At 50.8% G+C, this 6,818-nt stretch overlaps 3 non-coding genes across 3 annotated transcripts in view; all 3 read left to right on the top strand.

Moving 5' to 3' along the window:
- The first annotated feature begins 521 nt into the window (after positions 1–521).
- LOC124319980 lies at positions 522–2,817 on the top strand. Its single transcript, XR_006913672.1, has one exon. It is a non-coding gene; the product is annotated as a small subunit ribosomal RNA (ribosomal RNA).
- Positions 2,818–3,753: 936 nt separating this feature from the next.
- On the top strand, positions 3,754–3,906 carry LOC124319977. The gene has a single exon (XR_006913670.1). It is a non-coding gene; the product is annotated as a 5.8S ribosomal RNA (ribosomal RNA).
- A 641-nt stretch (positions 3,907–4,547) lies between these two features.
- The window catches only part of LOC124319981, a 4,576-nt gene continuing 2,305 nt past the window's right edge, over positions 4,548–6,818 (top strand). Inside the window, exon 1 of the ribosomal RNA XR_006913673.1 lies at positions 4,548–6,818. This exon is cut by the window's right edge and continues 2,305 nt beyond it. This is a non-coding gene — a ribosomal RNA (large subunit ribosomal RNA).

Genomic DNA, 6,818 nt, shown 5'->3' with positions numbered 1-6,818 from the left:
GGAAAATTCTGCCTCGTGTGACCGTTGAGCGGTGAGGTGTGTGTGTGTGTGTGTGTCGTGCGGGGTGATGCGAGAGTGTGCCTCGGCGGTGGAAAAATAAAAATAAAACTCTGAGCCCACAAAAATTTAAAAGATGTATGCTTGTCAGCTTAGTAAAGCAGGCTTGACTTATGAGCATACAGCACGCCACATATGACCGTCGAAAACCGTAATACGGGAAAAAAAGTTGATGAATATATCAAGACCGGTCGAATGAATCCGATTCACTTTGGGCTCATAGACCGTTGAATGGTCTTTGACTTTGGAAATTGAAATGAAAAAAATCCAACAAACGGATCGGATCGGTGTTTCTCTTCACTGGGACTCGCTGTGACACGCCAGGCGTTGCGATCAAAAATTTTAGTTTCCGAAGAAAAAGAAAAAAAACGAAAAACGTGTTGATTTGGTGTGTGTTTGGTGATGCGTGGGCGAAATAAAAACCCGCAACTCGCCGGATGCATATCAAACAAACATACACGAAATACCTGGTTGATCCTGCCAGTAGCATATGCTTGTCTCAAAGATTAAGCCATGCATGTCTAAGTACAAGCCGCTAGACGGCGAAACCGCGAATGGCTCAATAAATCAGTTATGGTTCCTTAGATCCACTCCATCCTACTTGGATAACTGTGGTAATTCTAGAGCTAATACATGCACTCGAGCCTCGACTGCGGGCTTTCGGGCTCGCAGAAGAGGTGCTTTTATTAGATCAAAACCAGTCGGGGCCGGGCTTTCGGGCTCGCGCACCGTACCAATTTTGGTGACTCTGGATAACTTCACGCCGATCGCACGGCCTTCGCGCCGGCGACGTATCTTTCAAATGTCTGCCTTATCAACTGTCGATGGTAGGTTACGCGCCTACCATGGTTGCAACGGGTAACGGGGAATCGGGGTTCGATTCCGGAGAGGGAGCCTGAGAAACGGCTACCACATCCAAGGAAGGCAGCAGGCGCGCAAATTACCCACTCCCGGCACGGGGATGGTAGTGACGAAAAATAACGATACGGGACTCTTCCGAGGCCCCGTGATTGGAATGAGTACACTTTAAATCCTTTAACGAGGAACCATTGGAGGGCAAGTCTGGTGCCAGCAGCCGCGGTAACTCCAGCTCCAATAGCGTATATTAAAGTTGTTGCGGTTAAAAAGCTCGTAGTCGGATGTCTGTCTTCGGCCGGGCGGCGCCGCTCTGAATCAAGGGTGTTGCGTTTCACGCTCTGGGAGCCCGGGTGTCAAAGCCCGACTCTCTTCACGGTCGGACAACATCGCCGGAGTGGTGGTCGGTGCGTCGTTGTTGTATCTGCGGCCAGAGTTGGAAAGTTCTTTCGGGTTCTTTTTTAAATTTTGGTCGTAGTTGACTCGATTCGCTCCACCCAGTCAATCGTTCGGGGTGCCCTTCACCGGGTGTCTCGGGCGGCCGGCAACGTTTACTTTGAACAAATTAGAGTGCTCAAAGCAGGTGTATCCCAACGCCTGAATATCGCAGCATGGAATGATGGAATAGGACCTCGGTCCGATTTTGCTGGTCTTTTACTTTTGGACCCGAGGTAATGGTCAATAGAGACGGACGGGGGCATTCGTACTGCGGCGACAGAGGTGAAATTCTTGGACCGCCGCAAGACGAACAACAGCGAAGGCATTTGCCAAGAATGTTTTCCTTGATCAAGAACGAAAGTTAGAGGTTCGAAGGCGATCAGATACCGCCCTAGTTCTAACCATAAACGATGCCAACCAGCAATCCGTCGGAGTTACTCCAATGACTCGACGGGCAGCTTCCGGGAAACCAAAGTCTTTGGGTTCCGGGGGAAGTATGGTTGCAAAGCTGAAACTTAAAGGAATTGACGGAAGGGCACCACCAGGAGTGGAGCCTGCGGCTTAATTTGACTCAACACGGGAAACCTCACCAGGCCCGGACACTGGAAGGATTGACAGATTGAGAGCTCTTTCTTGATTCGGTGGGTGGTGGTGCATGGCCGTTCTTAGTTGGTGGAGCGATTTGTCTGGTTAATTCCGATAACGAACGAGACTCTAGCCTGCTAAATAGGTGACGGGTTTTATCAATTGAAACCGAAGGGAGTACGGAGGCGTCGGGATCAGGTGGCGGCGATTCGGGTCTCGGTGGGACTGGTTCCTTTAGTGAGGCAATCTCTCGGCTTGGTTTCGTTGTGCTTTGTTCGTCGGGTGTACGGCCTTCACGGGTTGGTTGCCTGGCGGATGAGGTATGGCGGGGCTTTGTCGGGAATGTCTCGCGGGGGCTGGCTCTATTGTTATTCGGTCGTCGTCATCCCCGGCGATACCTTCTGCTCTCGCGTCCGTCACGCAGTCTTCTTAGAGGGACAAGCGGCGTCCAGCCGCGTGACAGTGAGCAATAACAGGTCTGTGATGCCCTTAGATGTCCTGGGCCGCACGCGCGCTACACTGAAGGAATCAGCGTGTTTCACTCTCCCTGTCCGAAAGGACCGGGTAACCGCTGAACCTCCTTCGTGGTTGGGATTGGGGACTGCAATGATCCCCATGAACCAGGAATCCCTAGTAGGCGCGGGTCACTAGCCCGCGTCGATTACGTCCCTGCCCTTTGTACACACCGCCCGTCGCTACTACCGATTGAATGATTTAGTGAGGCCTTCGGACGGGCTTGTCGGGGTGCCGTCGAGTGGGGAGCAATCTCTGCCCGTGCGGTGCCTACCAACGGCGAGACTGAAAGATGGTCGAACTTGATCCTTTAGAGGAAGTAAAAGTCGTAACAAGGTTTCCGTAGGTGAACCTGCGGAAGGATCATAAACGAACAAGACAAATGTTTTGCGCATATGGCTTTGGTTGAGCACGAAACAACTAAAAGTTGCAAAACAAAAAAAACCCCATCAAAAGTCTTTCGGCGTAAGACATCGTATGAACTATGTGTGGGTTGACGGAAGAAAATCATTTATTTTGAACGGGTATCAGGCGCTCTGATGCGCGGTGGTTTAAAGCGGATTCGCCTTTTCAAATTGATTTTTCTTTCCTCTCGGCTCAAAAAAAAACACAAAGTCTTTCGATTTGGTCTATGGCCGTGAGCAAATTCTTCCTGCTTCGATGGTGAATGTCTCTATAGATTCATTCGACCTTTAGCGGCGCTCACAGTGTTGACGTTAGTAGAGTGAAGAATACGATAGCCCGCCTGGGCCGCGAGTACCGAAGGAACAATAAAGGAGATTTTATAAAGTCTTAGTCCCTAAATCAAACACTTTGAAAAATAAAAACTCGGTGGATGGAGAGTCGGAAAAAAAAAAAAAAAACATCAAGATTTTGAACGGGTATCAGGCGCTCTGATGCGCGGTGGTTTAAAGCGGATACGCCCAATCGAAATTGTTTTTTTTTTGTTTCTCTCTTCGTCTTCGGGATTTTTTGATTCTCGGTGGGGGACGAAAGTGTGAGACTTTACTCTGGACGTTCTTTTCGGGCGTAGATACTCGTGGTTGCGTGCGTGTGCGTCGTATAGACTAACACTCCAAAGCCCGACACTATGCCGTTGAAAACCGAATGTTTTTTAAGCTTGCCCTTCGCCCTCTCGATGAAGTAGGAAGAATTCAAAATCACAATAACACACTAAACCCAAATTCTAGTACGAGTGTTTATCGGAACATTTTCTTTCTGGCTTTCTTTCTCCGCCCTCGCATTCATTTGCTTGGGCGGGTTGGAGAAAAAGAGAGAAGAAAACGAATATGTCGTTTTATATACGACCCTGAACGGTGGATCACTAGGCTCGTGGATCGATGAAGAGCGCAGCAAAGTGCGCTAATCCATGCGAACTGCAGAACACATGGAGCATCGAAATCTTGAACGTAAATGGCGGCCCAGCTTCTCGCTCGGGCCACATCTGACTGAGGGTCGGTCGAATGATGAACGAACAGAGATTTTTTCAGTCTTGGTTTTGCATGTTGGGTCGCGGCGAGATTTATTTTTCACCCGGCCTGACCGCATAAAAGCTCCCGAATCTCTAACGTCTGGGTGCCGCGCGACTTAAGTGTCCGCGATGCCTCAAATACAAAAAAGGGGGAAAAATAAAAGAAGGTTCGCCCTGTTTTGTTTTTTTCCTCTCTATTCAAAAGAAACCTTTTTCGATGGCAAAACAGATGGGAAATTTTTGAGCCAACTCAAAAAAAAATTTTAGAAATAAACACATCTTCTCGAACAAGGTGTCGGCTGCGTGTGCGCGATATACCGCTTCAACGCGAGTTTAGTTGTGTGTGTGCGCCGGGCGTGTCGAAGTGTCGACCACCGCGAATTATCACTCACTCTAACCGCTCGTTATGCAAGCTTGGTTCGCGCACGACGCGTTGTTTCAATACAAAAAGCCGCAGGACGCCCTGTCACTTTTCGTAAATTAATTTTTGCGAATAACGAGAGACTCGCTTTATTTCGAAAAAAAAAAATTTGAACCGGCAATTATTCAATCTTTCCCGGCTTTAAAACGCCAAAGTCTGCCGAGCTAGATAAAGTGTTGTCTCCTTTTGAAAACAAACAATTCATTCTGACCTCAGTTTAGATGAGACTACCCGCTGAACTTAAGCATATCAGTAAGCGGAGGAAAAGAAACTAACAAGGATTCCCTTAGTAGCGGCGAGCGAACAGGGATGAGCCCAGCACCGAACCTCGCGCCCGGTTGAGCGGGTGCCGAGGAATGTGGTGTTCGGGAGGATCGTGCGCGTCTGTCCGGTATCTATCGTCCAAGTCTCCATGAACGGGGCGAGCAACCCACAGAGGGTGTCAGGCCCGTAGATAAGACGAGCCGAGACCGTGCATCGGATCCCTTCCCAAGAGTCGGGTTGCTTGAGCGTGCAGCCCTAAGCGGGAGGTAAACTCCTTCTAAGGCTAAATATCGCCACGAGACCGATAGCGAACAAGTACCGCGAGGGAAAGTTGAAAAGAACTTTGAAGAGAGAGTTCAAGAGTGCGTGAAACCGTTCAGGGGGTTAAACGGGTGGGCCCTCGAAGGTCGAACAAGTCCCCGCTCCCGGCACTTGGTTGTATGCCCTTAACGCTGCATGGAGACTGCCTGAATTGGCGGCTCTCTTGCATAAGTCGTTCTGCGATCGCAATAGCCACGCCAAGGTCCGCAAGTGGGGGGCCTAGTAGGACTCCGCGACCGACTGGGTGTCTGTTACACGGGGCGTCCGTTAGCGAGTTTCGTGGTTACCTTCGCGGGTGCCGCGATGACGAGCGCGGCGTTTCCCAACAGTACTGCCCGGTCGTGACCTGTCTCCTCCCGGGAGGTGTCGTAGCTTTTTTTTGTAAAAGAGAAAAAGTTGCGGTGCTCAACCTGTGGAGGCCCAGAGCGGAGAGTAGAAGTCGGGTCCCACCCGACCCGTCTTGAAACACGGACCAAGGAGTCTAACATGTGCGCAAGTCGTCGAGAAATTATCAAACTAAACTCGCGAGGCGCAATGAAAGTGAAGCGGCCCCGATGAGGGTGCATCCGCGAGGGGTGATCCCGTCTCGAACAGAGCGGGCGCAACCCCAGGGCGTCCGAATGCTCGCGAGATCTTTCCCCCTTAAAAGGGTTTGGTCGAGTCGGCCGGACGAACCCAGAGCGCACACGTTGGGACCCGAAAGATGGTGACCTATGCCTGGCCAGGACGAAGCCAGGGGAAACCCTGGTGGAGGTCCGCAGCGATTCTGACGTGCAAATCGATCGTCGGAGTTGGGTATAGGGGCGAAAGACTAATCGAACCATCTAGTAGCTGGTTCCCCCCGAAGTTTCCCTCAGGATAGCTGGTGCTCGCAAAGAGAACAAACGGAGTTTCATCCGGTAAAGCGAATGATTAGAGGCCTTGGGGTCGAAACGACCTCAACCTATTCTCAAACTTTCAATGGGTGAGAAGCCCGGCCTTTTTCCTTGATTGAGGCCGCGGCAATTGATTTGAATCTGAGCGCCCAGTGGGCCATTTTTGGTAAGCAGAACTGGCGCTGTGGGATGAACCAAACGCCCGGTTAAGGCGCCTAAACGACGCACATTTCGGATCCCACGAAAAGGAGTTGGTTGCTAAAGACAGCAGGACGGTGGCCATGGAGGTCGGAATCCGCTCAGGAGTGTGTAACAACTCACCTGCCGAAGCAACTAGCCCTTAAAATGGGAGGCGCTATAGCGTCGTGCCTATACCGGGCCGTCGGTCGGCAGAGCGAATAACGTCCGTGTCAGCTCGAAGAGAGCGACGGCGCTGAGGCCCCGACGAGTAGGGGGGTCGCGACGGTGAGCGTAGAAGGGTTGTGGGCGTGAGCCTGCCCGGAGCCGCCGTCGGTGCAGATCTTGGTGGTAGTAGCAAATACTCCAGAGGGATCCTGGAGGACTGACGCGGAGAAGGGTTTCATGTGAACAGTGGTTGGACATGAGTCAGTCGATCCTAAGCCGCAGGCGAAAGCCGACCTAGTGACGGGCGTGATGTGTTGCATCTATCGTATGAGTAGCGGGCGTGGTTGTGGTTGAGTCGTGTGTCGGTGATTCTTCTGTGGTGTGCGCGAAGAGAAAAAATCTAAAGTTGCGGGGTCAAAGAAAACACATGAATAAGAAAGCTTGTGAGAATGATAGAAGGTTAAAGAAGTGTCTTTTTCCTTTTTTTGATTTCTCTTAGCCGGTATTTGATTGTTTTTCTCCCGTCTCTTTTATTTTCCTAGTACCGTTCATCGCGTTATGGCATCGCATGCTTCTTTCGCAGCGCCTTCGAAAATATGAAACCATGTATCGTATAACGTGAGACGCCACCCAGGTTAAGGCGAAAGGGAATCCGGTCCTGATTCCGGAACCA

Source organism: Daphnia pulicaria, unplaced genomic scaffold, assembly GCF_021234035.1.
Source record: "Daphnia pulicaria isolate SC F1-1A unplaced genomic scaffold, SC_F0-13Bv2 h1tg000232l, whole genome shotgun sequence".
Classification (NCBI taxonomy): domain Eukaryota; kingdom Metazoa; phylum Arthropoda; class Branchiopoda; order Diplostraca; family Daphniidae; genus Daphnia; species Daphnia pulicaria.
The sequence above is the reverse complement of the archived record's forward strand: the minus strand, read 5'-3'. Positions and strand labels throughout refer to the sequence as shown.